Here is a 15,495-nt window from a genome sequence, read left to right on the forward strand (position 1 = left end):
CAACGGCAGTGATGACGTGGCAGGGAGCACCGGACTGTCCGGTGTGCACCGGACTGTCCGGTGCGCCATCGAACAGACATCCCAGCCAACGGTCAAGTTTGGTGGTTGGGGCTATAAATACCCCAACCACCCCACCATTCATTGAATCCAAGTTTTCCACTTCCCAACTACTACAAGAGCTCTAGCATTCAATTCTAGACACACCAAAGAGATCAAATCCTCTCCAATTCCACACAAAGCCCTAGCGACTAGTGAGAGTGATTTGCCGTGTTCATTTGAGCTCTTGCGCTTGGATTGCTTCTTTTCTTTCTCACTTGTTCTTGTGATCAAAACTCCATTGTAATCAAGGCAAGAGGCACCAATTGTGTGGTGGCCCTTGCGGGGAAGTTTTGTTCCCGGCTTTGATTTGAGAAGAGAAGCTCACTCGGTCCGAGGGACCGTTTGAGAGAGGGAAGGGTTGAAAGAGACCCGGCCTTTGTGGCCTCCTCAACGGGGAGTAGGTTTGAGAGAACCGAACCTCGGTAAAACAAATCCGTGTGTCACATTTCATTATTTGCTCGCGATTTGTTTTGCGCCCTCTCTCGCGGACTCGTTTATATTTCTAACGCTAACCCGGCTTGTAGTTGTGTTTATATTTGTAAATTTCAGTTTCGCCCTATTCACCCCCCCCCCCCCTCTAGGCGACTATCAATTGGTATCAAAGCCCGGTGCTTCATTAGAGCCTAACCGCTCGAAGTGATGTCGGGAGATCACGCCAAGAAGGAGATGGAGACTGGCGAAAAGCCCACTACAAGCAACGGGAGCACTTCATCGGAAGAGTCCCGCACCAAACGGAGGGAGAAGAAGAAGAACTCCTCCAACAAAGGGAAGGAGAAGAAATCTTCTTCTCACCACAAAGAGAAGAAGGAAAAATCTTCTTCCCACAAGCCGCATCGGAGTGGGGACAAACAAAAGAGGATGAGGAAGGTGGTCTACTACGAGACCGACACTTCATCAACATCGACCTCCGGCTCCGACACGCCCTCCGTAACTTCTAAACGCCAAGAGCGTAAGAAGTTTAGTAAGATCCCCCTACACTACCCTCGCATTTCTAAACATGCATCTTTACTTTCCGTCCCATTAGGCAAACCACCAACTTTCGACGGTGAAGATTATGCTAGGTGGAGTGATTTAATGCGATTTCATCTAACCTCACTCCACAAAAGTATATGGGATGTTGTTGAGTTTGGTGCACAGGTACCATCGGTAGGGGATAAGGACTATGATGAGGATGAGGTGGCCCAAATCGAGCACTTCAACTCTCAAGCAACAACGATACTCCTCGCCTCTTTAAGTAGAGAGGAGTATAACAAAGTGCAAGGGTTGAAGAGCGCCAAGGAGGTTTGGGATGTGCTCAAAACCGCGCACGAGGGAGATGAGCTCACCAAGATCACCAAGCGGGAAACGATCGAGGGGGAGCTCGGTCGGTTCCGGCTTCGCAAAGGGGAGGAGCCACAACACATGTACAACCGGCTCAAGACTTTGGAGAACCAAGTGCGCAACCTCGGGAGCAAGAAGTGGGACGACCACGAAGTGGTAAATGTTATCTTAAGATCTCTCATTTTTCTTAATCCCACTCAAGTTCAATTGATTCGTGGTAATCCTAGATATACTAAAATGACCCCCGAGGAAGTTATCGGGCATTTTGTAAGTTTTGAGTGCATGATAGAAGGCTCGAGGAAAATCAACGAGCTTGGCGACCCATCCGAAGCCCAACCCGTTGCATTCAAGGCAACGGAGGAGAAGAAGGAGGTGTCTACACCAAGTAGACAACCAATAGACGCCTCCAAGCTCGACAATGAGGAAATGGCGCTCGTCATCAAGAGCTTCCGCCAAATCCTCAAGCAAAGGAGGGGGAAAGACTACAAGTCCCGCTCCAAGAAGGTTTGCTACAAATGTGGTAAGCCCGGTCATTTTATTGCTAAATGTCCCATATCTAGCGACAGTGACCGAGGCGACGACAAGAAGGGGAGAAGAAAGGAGAAGAAAAGGTACTACAAGAAGAAGGGCGGCGATGCCCATGTTTGTCGGGAATGGGATTCCGACGAAAGCTCAAGCGACTCCTCCGACAACGAGGACGCCGCCAACATCGCCGTCACCAAGGGACTTCTCTTCCCCAACGTCGGCCACAAGTGCCTCATGGCAAAGGACGGCAAACGGAAGAAGGTTAGATCTAACTCCTCCACTAAATATGAGTCTTCTAGTGATGACAATGCTAGTGATGAGGAGGATAGTTTGCGTTCCCTTTTTGCCAACCTTAACATAGCTCAAAAGGAGAAATTAAATGAATTAGTTAGTGCTATTCATGAAAAGGATGACCTTTTGGATTCCCAAGAGGACCTCCTCATTAAGGAAAATAAGAAGCATGTTAAGGTTAAAAAGTCTTATGCTCTTGAAATTGAGAAATGTGAAAAGTTATCTAGTGAGCTAAGCACTTGCCGTGAGATGATTGACAACCTTAAGAATGAAAATGCTAGTTTAAATGCTAAGGTTGATTCTCATGTTTGTAATGTTTCAATTCCCAATCCTAGAGATAATAATGATGATTTGCTTGCTAGGATTGAAGAATTAAACATTTCTCTTGCTAGCCTTAAGGTAGAAAATGAAAGTTTAATTGCTAAGGCTAAAGATTTTGATGTTTGCAAAGTTACAATTTCCGATCTTAGAGATAAAAATGATATTCTTCATGCTAAGATTGTTAAACTTAATTCTTGCAAACTGTCTACATCTATTGTTGAACATGTCACTATTTGTACTAGATGTAGAGATATTGATATCAATGCTATACATGATCACATGACTCTAATTAAACAACAAAATGATCATATAGCAAAACTAGATGCTAAAATTGCCGAGCACAACTTAGAAAATGAGAAATTTAAATTTGCTCGTAGCATGCTTTATAATGGGAGACACCCTGGCATTAAGGATGGCATTGGCTTCCAAAGGGGAGACAATGTCAAAATTAGTGCCCCTCCTAAGAGATTGTCCAACTTTGTTAAGGGCAAGGCTCCCATGCCTCAGGATAACGAGGGTTACATTTTATACCCTGCCGGTTATCCCGAGAGCAAAATTAGGAAAATTCATTCTAGGAAGTCTCACTCTGGCCCTAATCATGCTTTTATGTATAAGGGTGAGACATCTAGCTCTAGGCAACCAACCCATGCTAAATTGCCTAGAAAGAAAACTCCTAATGCATCAAATGATCATGCTATTTCATTTAAAACTTTTGATGCATCCTATGTTTTGACTAACAAATCCGGCAAGGTCGTTGCCAAGTTTGTTGGGGGCAAACACAAGGGGTCAAAGACTTGTGTTTGGGTACCCAAAGTTCTTGTGTCTAATGCCAAAGGACCCAAAACAGTTTGGGTACCTAAAGTCAAGAACTAAACTTGTTTTGTAGGTTTATGCATCCGGGGGCTCAAGTTGGATACTCGACAGCGGATGCACAAACCACATGACCGGGGAGAAAAGGATGTTCTCCTCATATGAGAAAAATCAAGATCCCCAACGAGCTATCACATTCGGGGATGGAAATCAAGGTTTGGTCAAAGGATTGGGTAAAATTGCTATATCACCTGACCATATTATTTCCAATGTTTTTCTTGTAGATTCTTTAGATTACAATTTGCTTTCCGTATCCCAATTATGTCAAATGGGCTACAACTGTCTATTCACTGATGTAGGTGTCACTGTCTTTAGAAGAAGTGATGATTCAATAGCATTTAAGGGAGTGTTAGAGGGTCAGCTATACTTGGTAGATTTTGATAGAGCTGAACTCGACACTTGCTTAATTGCTAAGACTAACTTGGGCTGGCTCTGGCACCGCCGACTAGCCCATGTTGGGATGAAGAATCTTCACAAGCTTCTAAAGGGAGAACACATTATAGGATTAACAAATGTTCATTTTGAGAAAGACAGGGTTTGTAGCGCATGCCAGGCGGGAAAGCAAGTTGGAACCCATCATCCACACAAGAACATCATGACGACCGACAGGCCACTTGAGCTACTCCACATGGATCTATTCGGCCCGATTGCTTACATAAGCATCGGCGGGAGTAAGTATTGTCTTGTTATTGTGGATGATTATTCTCGCTTCACTTGGGTATTCTTTTTACAGGAAAAATCTCAAACCCAAGAGACCTTAAAGGGATTCTTGAGACGGGCTCAAAATGAGTTCGGCTTAAGGATCAAGAAAATAAGAAGCGACAACGGGACGGAGTTCAAGAACTCTCAAATTGAAGGCTTTCTTGAGGAGGAGGGCATCAAGCATGAGTTCTCTTCTCCCTACACACCTCAACAAAATGGTGTTGTGGAGAGGAAGAATAGAACTCTTTTAGACATGGCAAGGACCATGCTTGATGAATATAAGACTTCGGATCGGTTTTGGGCCGAGGCAGTCAACACCGCCTGCTACGCCATCAACCGATTATATCTACACCGAATCCTCAAGAAGACATCATATGAACTCCTAATCGGTAAAAAGCCCAACATCTCATATTTTAGAGTCTTTGGTAGCAAATGCTTTATTCTTGTTAAAAGAGGTAGAAAATCTAAATTTGCTCCTAAGACTGTAGAAGGCTTTTTACTTGGTTATGACTCAAACACAAGGGCATATAGGGTCTTTAACAAGTCCACTGGACTAGTTGAAGTCTCATGTGACGTTGTGTTTGATGAAACTAACGGCTCTCAAGTAGAGCAAGTTGATCTTGATGAGATAGGTGATGAAGAGGCTCCATGCATAGCGCTAAGGAACATGTCCATTGGGGATGTGTGTCCTAAGGAATCCGAAGAGTCTCCAAATACACAAGATCAACCATCCTCCTCCACGCTAGCAACTCCACCAACTCAAAATGAGAATGAAGCTCAAGTTGATGAAGTAGAAGATCAAGCAAATGAGCCACCTCAAGATGACGGCAATGATCAAGGGGGAGATGCAAATGATCAAGACAAGGAGGATGAAGAGCAAAGGCCGCCACATCCAAGAGTCCACCAAGCAATACAACGAGATCACCCCGTCGACACCATCCTCGGCGACATTCATAAGGGGGTAACTACTCGATCTCGTGTTGCCCATTTTTGTGAACATTACTCGTTTGTTTCCTCTATTGAGCCACACAGGGTAGAGGAAGCACTCCAAGATTCGGATTGGGTGGTGGCGATGCAAGAGGAGCTCAACAACTTCACTAGGAATGAGGTATGGCATTTAGTTCCACGTCCGAACCAAAATGTTGTAGGAACCAAATGGGTCTTCCGCAACAAGCAAGATGAGCATGGTGTGGTGACAAGGAACAAAGCTCGACTTGTGGCCAAGGGATACTCCCAAGTCGAAGGTTTGGATTTCGGTGAAACCTATGCACCCGTAGCTAGGCTTGAGTCAATTCGCATATTATTGGCCTATGCTACTTACCATGGCTTTAAGCTTTATCAAATGGACGTGAAAAGTGCCTTCCTCAATGGACCAATCAAGGAAGAGGTCTATGTTGAGCAACCTCCCGGCTTTGAAGACAGTGAGTATCCTAACCATATCTATAAGCTCTCTAAGGCGCTTTATGGGCTCAAGCAAGCCCCAAGAGCATGGTATGAATGCCTTAGAGATTTCCTTATTGCTAATGGCTTCAAAGTTGGAAAGGCCGATCCTACACTCTTTACTAAAACTCTTGAAAATGACTTGTTTGTATGCCAAATTTATGTTGATGATATTATATTTGGGTCTACTAACGAGTCTACATGTGAAGAGTTTAGTAGGATCATGACACAGAAATTCGAGATGTCTATGATGGGGGAGTTGAAGTATTTCTTAGGATTCCAAGTAAAGCAACTCCAAGAGGGCACCTTCATCAGCCAAACAAAGTACACTCAAGGCATTCTAAACAAGTTTGGGATGAAGGATGCCAAACCCATCAAGACACCCATGGGAACTAATGGGCATCTCGACCTCGACACGGGAGGTAAGTCCGTAGATCAAAAGGTATACCGGTCGATGATAAGTTCTTTACTCTATTTATGTGCATCTCGACCGGATATTATGCTTTCCGTATGCATGTGTGCAAGATTCCAAGCCGACCCTAAGGAAGCTCACCTTACGGCCGTAAAACGAATCTTGAGATATTTGGCTTATACTCCTAAGTTTGGGCTTTGGTACCCTCGGGGATCCACATTTGATTTGATTGGTTATTCAGATGCCGATTGGGCGGGGTGCAAAATCAATAGGAAGAGCACATCGGGGACTTGCCAGTTCTTGGGAAGATCCTTGGTGTCTTGGGCTTCAAAGAAGCAAAATTCGGTCGCTCTTTCAACCGCCGAAGCCGAGTACATTGCCGCAGGTCATTGTTGCGCGCAATTGCTTTGGATGAGGCAAACCCTGCGGGACTATGGTTACAAATTAACCAAAGTCCCTTTGCTATGTGATAATGAGAGTGCAATCAAAATGGCCGACAATCCCGTCGAGCATAGCCGCACTAAGCACATAGCCATTCGGTATCATTTTCTTAGGGATCACCAACAAAAGGGAGATATCGAAATTTCATACATAAATACTAAAGATCAATTAGCCGATATCTTTACCAAGCCTCTTGATGAACAATCTTTTAACAAACTTAGGCATGAGCTCAATATTCTTGATTCGCGCAATTTCTTTTGTTAGATTGCACACATAGCTCATTTATATATCTTTGATCGTATCCCCTTCCTATGCTATGACTAATGTGTTTTCAAGTCTATTTCAAACCAAGTCTTAGGTATATTGAAAGGGAATTGGAGTCTTCGGCGAAGACAAAAAGGCTTCCACTCCGTAACTCAACCTTCGCCGTCACTACATACCACTCTCCATCCTTAGGGGAGAAAGCAAAAGGACTTCGTCTTTGGTATAATCTTAACTCATTTGTTTATGACCAAAGGGGAAGAAACTACTTCGCGGGCTCTAATGATTCCGTTTTTGGCGATTCATGCCAAAAAGGGGGAGAAAGGAGCCCAAAGCAAAAGGACCGCACCACCACCAATTTCAAAAACTCAGTGTTGAATATTTATCAATTGATTTTCCTTTTGTGTTCAAAAAAGGGGAGAAAGTAGTATTTCAAAATGATATATCAAAACCCTCTTGAACACTAAGAGGAGGATCTCCTTTAGGGGGAGTTTTGTTTAGTCAAAAGAAAAGCATTTGAAACAGGGGGAGAAAATTTCAAATCTTGAAAATGCTTTGCAAAAATCTTATTCATTTACCTTTGACTATTTGCAAAAGAACTTTGAAAATGATTTACAAAAGAGTTTGCAAAAACAAAACATGTGGTGCAAGCGTGGTCCAAAATGTTATAAATAAGAAACAATCCATGCATATCCTGTAAGTAATAATATTGGCTAAATTCCAAGCAACCTTTACACTTACATCATGCAAACTAGTTCAATTATGCACTTCTATATTTGCTTTGGTTTGTGTTGGCATCACTCACCAAAAAGGGGGAGATTGAAAGGGAATTAGGCTTACACTTAGTTCCTATATACTTTTGGTGGTTGAATTGCCCAACACAAATCTTTGGACTAACTTGTTTGCCCAAGTGTATAGATGATATAGGTGTAAAAGGTTCACACTCAGCCAATAAAAAGACCAAGCTTTGGATTCATCAAAGGAGCAAAGGGGCAACCGAAGGCACCCCTGGTGTGGCGCACCGGACTGTCCGGTGTGCCACCGGACATGTCCGGTGCACCAGGGGGACTCAGACTTGAACTCGCTACCTTCGGGAATTTTCAGAGGCGACTCCGCTATAATTCACCGGACTGTCCGGTGTACACCGGACAGTGTCCGGTGCGCCAAGGGAGGTCGGCCTCAGGAACTCGCCAGCTTCGGGAAAAGCCAACGGCTCATCCACTATAATTCACCGGACTGTCCGGTGTGCACCGGACTGTCCGGTGCGTCTCCAGAGCAACGGCTATCTCCGCGCCAACGGCTCTCTGCCGCGCATTTAATGCGCACTCTGCGCGCACAGATGGCAGGCACGCCCATGCTGGCACACCGGACAGCAAACAGTACCTGTCCGGTGTGCACCGGACACCCAGGCGGGCCCACAAGTCAGAAGCTCCAACGGTCAGAATCCAACGGCAGTGATGACGTGGCAGGGGGCACCGGACTGTCCGGTGTGCACCGGACTGTCCGGTGCGCCATCGAACAGACATCCCAGCCAACGGTCAAGTTTGGTGGTTGGGGCTATAAATACCCCAACCACCCCACCATTCATTGAATCCAAGTTTTCCACTTCCCAACTACTACAAGAGCTCTAGCATTCAATTCTAGACACACCAAAGAGATCAAATCCTCTCCAATTCCACACAAAGCCCTAGCGACTAGTGAGAGTGATTTGCCGTGTTCATTTGAGCTCTTGCGCTTGGATTGCTTCTTTTCTTTCTCACTTGTTCTTGTGATCAAAACTCCATTGTAATCAAGGCAAGAGGCACCAATTGTGTGGTGGCCCTTGCGGGGAAGTTTTGTTCCCGGCTTTGATTTGAGAAGAGAAGCTCACTCGGTCCGAGGGACCGTTTGAGAGAGGGAAGGGTTGAAAGAGACCCGGCCTTTGTGGCCTCCTCAACGGGGAGTAGGTTTGAGAGAACCGAACCTCGGTAAAACAAATCCGTGTGTCACATTTCATTATTTGCTCGCGATTTGTTTTGCGCCCTCTCTCGCGGACTCGTTTATATTTCTAACGCTAACCCGGCTTGTAGTTGTGTTTATATTTGTAAATTTCAGTTTCGCCCTATTCACCCCCCCTCTAGGCGACTATCATTCTTAAACTGTCTCAATTACTTATTGAATACTCCATCCGTTTTAAAATAGTATTTATTTTAGTTCTTGATTTTTATGTTTATATTGATGATGATGAATCAACTAAATAAGCAAAACAAATTCTATTTTAATATAGGGAGAGTATTATAAACTATACATATGATGGTTGCTTTGGCAGAGAGAAGCTTTTAAAATTGAAATATTTTTGTGAACTATTTTTTTATCAACAATAACTCAAGAGATGTTAAATGGCTTGGTGATTCTATATATCGAAAAAGTTATTGGATGAGATTAATTTTAATGATATAAGAGATGACTTTGTATCACAAAATGTTAAAAGATATTTTTAATAATATCAGATAACAAGTGTTTTTTTGCTATATTTTACATTTGTTATCTTGTAAACTTCAAAATAGTGCATAATAAATTTTATATGTCAAATATTTGATAATATATGTATAATTATTTATATATATATATATATATATATATATATATATTTGTGTATGGATGGGCCTCGATATCGAATTTCGTATTGGGCCTCTGAAAAGTCAGGAACGGCCCTGGTTGTTCCCTGCTCGTCTTCAGGCTTCAGCAGCAATGATTAGATGGTTGATTATTAGACAGCGGATAGCAGACGCTTGGCAGGCAAATGCAGCGCTTGGACAGCAGATGTAGCTGTTGCTTGGATTAAGGGAATGACAAGGACCGATTACCAGCATGTTGCTGGGCGGCGGCGAGAGAGGCACACTGGCACCAACTCATCATGGCTGTGGACGAACTAGCTCAAAGTACAAGCTAAACACACGTACTAAAACTTCATCGTGGCGAGAGAACCAATTTTATTGACTGCTTTGATGCGAATATAGCAAGCAGCGGTCGGTCAACATCCTGCTCAGCTCAGTGCTCACGTGGCTAAACCGCTAGCATGGAGACGTGGTTATTACTAAGATGATCTACGTTGGTTATTGCTTGGTAAAGACAATAATGCGATGGGAAAAATAAAAAAACAGAAATTATTCTAACACAGTCAATAAAAAAGAAAATTTTCGAACACAGGGCGTACAACATTACGGTAGGCTGAACATGGCAGAGCAAAGTACATCAATCACTAGATTCAACGATTCAAGTTTTACTACTTTAAGGCTAATTTGGAAACTCCAATTTTCTAAAAAATTAATTTAGAACTAGTTTAGAAACTCCATTCTTACAAAGAATTTACTATTTTCTTAATAGAAAATAAGCTAATCCCTTTAGAAAATGGGTTCCCAAACTACCCTTTTAACGTAAAGGAAGGTTGGGCAGAAGTTTCGATGACAAGCTGTGAGCTTATACATCAATTCTGATGCCAAAAGTTTAATATTATTGTTATTACGCTACGTAGATGGTACACTTGTTGTACCAACTCGACAAGCTGCTGAGCTTTTACCTGGTAGGATAGTGAGCAATCGTCCCTCCCATATCATGCAGCTAACCACTCTTGTACTTCCATTATCTAAAAAAACCACTCTTGTACTTCCTTATTTGGTTATGGAACTAGAATGCCTTCTTCTCGTATGAAACCAACCCATGAATTCCTCCTTCAACCTGGGCAGCACCGGTTCTCACCTAGCAAGGAGGACCAACAAAGATCAAATAAGTCAGTGTGTGCTTTCTGGAACAGATGCTCAGCTTCTGGCTAGTAATATATGTTCTCAAAAAATAAAGATGTTTTTTGGTAGGGGAGCTAAATTAGGCAGCACGCTTTCTCAATCTAAACAACAATGAGCAAGCAGGAAGATAGGTGAGGAGCATTCACTAATTCCACCAGCAATATCAGAAACCCCTTATCCAAATCCAACCTAATCGCCAGTCAAAAAAATCCAACCTAATATCCAAATTGCTACAATATTTTTGACCATTCTAAGATTCATATGGATTAATAAAGACTATTAAATAATCTACTGAACTTTGGAGCTGGTTCCAAAAACAAACCTACTTGTAAGTAGCAATAAATGTTAACTTAAATTGTATAAACAATATTTCTGCAAATGAGGAAGATGAACTTCTCCAGTCTTAAACAGTTGATATGTTGGAAGATAACTTGTGTGCATCCTGAAAATACCTCTAATCTGAGTGTCTCTGATCTCACTTCTCCAGTCTTAAACAGTTGATATGTTGGAAGATAACTTGTGTGCATCCTGAAAATACCTCTAATCTGAGTGTCTCTGATCTCAAAAGATCATGAGCTGACCGCAGAGAATCTGCGCCAATCCTTGCCCAACTGCTTGCATAGTGTAAGGAATGAACCTCAGTACGGAGCCTTTGTCAGCTACTGCACCAACGACGCCATGTGCGACTTTGAGCTTGAAAGTATCACCAAGGTACTTTACATCACTCCCTTTTGTCATGGCTTCGAGAGAGCCCATGTCTCTGTATTTTTTAACTCGTCGGCCGTCCTAAAAGTAGCATGTCAAGAGTTATAACTAGGACTAGATATCGAGCCAACTCGGTTCGGCTCGTCCAAATTCAAGCTGACTCGTTAAGCTAACGATCTGGCTCGGTTCGTTAAGCTAACGAGAGTCAGCTCGGTTTGACTCGTTTATAAGCTCGAGCTGGCTCATTTAACTCGCGAGCCAAGAAAAAACAATATGTATATAATAACCATTTCTAGTTAATTCTAAACATTTTAACAATAAAAAATAGTAATTATACTCATAGTTTCGCAGTCCACATCAAAGTAACACCAAATTAACACAATTCATCACTCATCAATTCACAATTCACACACATGTTCATTAATTTAACCGACAATTATATTCTCATAGACCAATTTAACACATAGACACAGTTCATTAATCATTAGTTTAATAAGCCATAGACACCACACATACATATAACATGTTCATCAATTGTTACGTAAATGATATGCATATAGTTTCATTTTGATGAAATTTGACAGCTCGTTTAGCACGGGAGCTGGCTCGTTATCGAACCGAGCTGGGTTGTCAGCTCAGCTCGTGAAAAAATCAAGCGAGCCGACGAGCCACGAGTATTTCGTCAATCCCTAGTTATAACCAAAACATTTTCATGAAAGAATGCAAGTTTCACATCAAACAAAGAACGACACAAAAAAATATAAATGCAAACTGCTTTAAGTTCTGGAGTTATCCTAAATCAAACTGCTTTAAGTTCAACTAGACCTAATCAAATGATGGGTCGTGCCAGGAGAAAAATGATTAGGTTACAATTTTTTGCCAGATATCGACCTGACGCACTCGCGGGTCAGGTCAGATCGAGTGGCCCATGAACAGGTCTAAGTTCAACCAACTTTATGTAATTTGGAAGAGTATCTATGACACCAAATAAGCACACTTTGATATGAAAATATATTTTATGATGTATTTAATGATATAAATTTGGTGTCATAAATATCAATCTTCTTCTGATTAAATAAATATGGTCGATAAACCTAAGTTTTAATAAGGACAAATCTGATATTCTGGAAGCAAGGCTACCCATGAACAATGCAAATATAGAGAAGTACATCCAAGTGCCATTCAGTCATCATATAAACAATTCTTTATTGCACGCTCTTGACAACTTTTATACTATCTGATTATACTGTTGTTCATACATAAAAGTCCATGTGCATGACATGTGATCTTCAATATGAATCGAGTCTCATGCTCTATACGGCTGTAGGGAGTAGGGAGTAGGGACTTTGGCAGTCATCACCTAAGTTTGGACCAAAAGAAATTCCAACGTTCTGTATATGGTATACATTGTACTCATCTCAGAACAGCAAAAATATCAATATCAATATATATCATACCTTGTATTCATAAGTACCAGGAGCTTCATAACTGCCAGCTAAAAAGCTGCCCATCATAACAGTGGATGCCCCCAGCGACAAAGCTTTCACGATATGTCCAGAGTTTGAAATTCCACCATCAGCAATAACTGGTACATTGTGATCATTGGCATAAGATGAAACCTTATACACTGATGTTGCCTGTTCAAAGCCCAATATTAGACCAAGTACCCATCAGTGTCTTCTAAGCATATGAAACAAGGACTACATATCCCCTTGCCTATCTGAGAAAGGCAAAGTCAGAAGATGCTCTGATGTCATCAAATCAGAGTTGAATACTTGCACTGAATGTGGCAAGGATGTTTACAATGTCTAGCAAAACAAAGGACAAAATTTGTTTCCACCATGGTCACGGCCATCTAAGATAACTTCAGACCATAAAACAACTCGGGGAGGAAAAAAAGGGTGTTCGCTGATCCTATGCTACCTAATGTAGGATTCAGGGCACCCAACAAATTTGACAGCAAGCTAAATGAAGTAAGGCAGTAAGCTGATGGTCATGCATTAGAATACTGAAAAAAGAAGGGTTCATGAAGATTTTAGCATTTACCTGTCCTCTTCCAACAGCACAAACCTCTTGGGTGGTACAAATTGAGCCAGAACCCATTCCAACACGCAATCCATCTGCACCAGCTTGAATCAAATTCTGGGCCTGCGCAATTGTCACTGCATTACCCCCAATAAAATCCACCTCCGGATACATCTTCTTGGCAAACTTTATCATATCAAGCTGGTAGATGGAGTTCCCCTGTGAACTATCAATCACGATAGCATTTGCCCCCGCCTTAACTAGCCGCTCTAGCCTTCCCTTGCCATCCTCACGGGTCCCGATGGAGGCCGCAACTACAAACTTCCCGTCCACTCCAAGCGATGGCTTGCCTAACTTGGGATAGCTCCTGATGCGCTCCACATCCTTGACGGTGATGAGATCGACAACCTCACCATCGTCGGACACGAGAGGGGCGTAATCCAGACCCTCATCGCCAAGGAAGTGTTAGAAATATAGGCATTTTCCGTACCATTTTAATTCCATAAATTAACATTATGATGATGACATATAATAGATAATCAAACATAGATAACATGATCTCAAAATTATCCATAATAATATAGATCATGAGAACACAAAACATATGAATCATATAAATATAATAAGCAAATAAACATGGAACATGTATTATTATGGAACAACTGAAAATAAACAGATAGCAACATAAACAGCATGACTGTAAAATTAAGACAAACAGATTTATCATATTACTAGTATGATCAGGCATCAGACACGTCATGATATAATACGACAAAACAGATTTGATAAATTTATGGCTATAAATAAAACAGCAGGTATGAACATATATAATTTGCAGAATGAAAAACAGTAAGGAGATGAATTGATCATACCCTGCCATGCGCTCCGAGGACCTAGATCCTTGTCCAACTTCACTTGTCATGTCAGCAGGAAGAAGACTTTGGGCAGTCGCGTAGACGCTCCCCAAAAACCTAATTGCCGATCCCTCGTGCAGAGTCACGAGATGGAAATACCCTTACTCGGCTGCTGGACTGTGTTCTGAAAGTGTTTTCTCACGTGTACCGAGTGACAGGGGTGCTCCTCTATTTAACCTCTCGCAGAGGGAAGCTGAAGGAGAAAGGTCGCCGAGTCACGCCAAGAGTCGGCCAGCTCTAGCCGAGTTATGCCATGAGTCGGCCAGCTCTTGCCGAGTCACGCCATAAGTCGGCAGCTGAAGGAGAAGGGTCACTCGGCTGGCAGACGAAGAGACAGAGTCACTCGGCTAACGTACTGTCCGCCCGCTCGCCCGCCCGCCCGCTCGCCCGCTCGCCTGCCTGCCACGGCCGGCGGCGGCGCGCGCGCGCGTGTGGCACGCCCTTGTCTATTTCTTGACTTCTCAAGTTAAGTGGAATAAATCCCACCATATAAGTCAAGGCAAAAGACCCTTGGACTTCCAATGTGGTACTATTGGTATTCTCCACCATTACATACCATAGAGTTTATTTAATAAATGGGCCAAGCCCATAAAAGATCCAACAGGAAGGCGGCTGCTTCTTCGAAGTCGAAGGAGGCAGAGGCTGAGCGCGGTGTCTGTCGCATTCGCATGTACTCCGAGACAGCGACAGGAACGTCACGGGAGACAGCATCAGCTGCGACAGCGACACCGACGAGCCTGGAGAGCGAATCTCCGCGCTCGGTGACGAGGGCGTAATCGCTGCCAGCGAACCCGTTGAGCGTCGGCGCGGAGGACGGGGAGAAGAAGGGCACGGAGGATACGAAGGGGAGGCGGCGGGACTTGGCGGCGCGGACGATGGCGGCCTGGGCGTGGGGCTCAGTGTTGCGGTGCACGACGGCGGCGGCGCCGAGGGAGGCCATGGCCGCGGCCATGGCGGCCTCAGAGACGGTGTCCATCGGGGATGCGACGCAGGGGGCAGGGGGTGGAGAGCGGCACGCGGCGGGAGAGGCGGGTGGAGAGGTCGACGGCATCGGCGGGAAAGCCGATGTAGCCCGGAAGGAAGATGACGTCGTCGTAGGTGTAGGAGACGCCCAGCGAGAAGAGGCGCGGCCCCGCGAAGCCGACGGCGGCGAGGTCGGCGCTGCTCGCCGCCATTGGTGGACTGGGGTTTTAGGGTTTTCGGCTGCTGCTGCTTCTGCGGCAGAGGTGGCGGGGCAGAGACGGGAATGAAGGAAGGCGGGAAGCAAATGGGGTAAGCGACTTGGCGGGTAGCAACGCGCATGATGAGTCAATGAGAGGTGGGTCCGCTTGTCCCGCCAGCGATTGAGCCAAATCGTGAGCTGGGCCGGAAGCTCGGACGACAAAGG

The 15,495-nt window shown here is 43.8% G+C and overlaps 1 pseudogene; it reads right to left on the bottom strand.

Moving 5' to 3' along the window:
• Window positions 1-9,380: 9,380 nt before the first annotated feature.
• Window positions 9,381-15,283, bottom strand: LOC103625833 (inosine-5'-monophosphate dehydrogenase-like; annotated as a pseudogene).
• Window positions 15,284-15,495: the final 212 nt, after the last annotated feature.

Source organism: Zea mays, chromosome 5, assembly GCF_902167145.1.
Source record: "Zea mays cultivar B73 chromosome 5, Zm-B73-REFERENCE-NAM-5.0, whole genome shotgun sequence".
Taxonomy (NCBI): Eukaryota; Viridiplantae; Streptophyta; class Magnoliopsida; order Poales; family Poaceae; genus Zea; species Zea mays.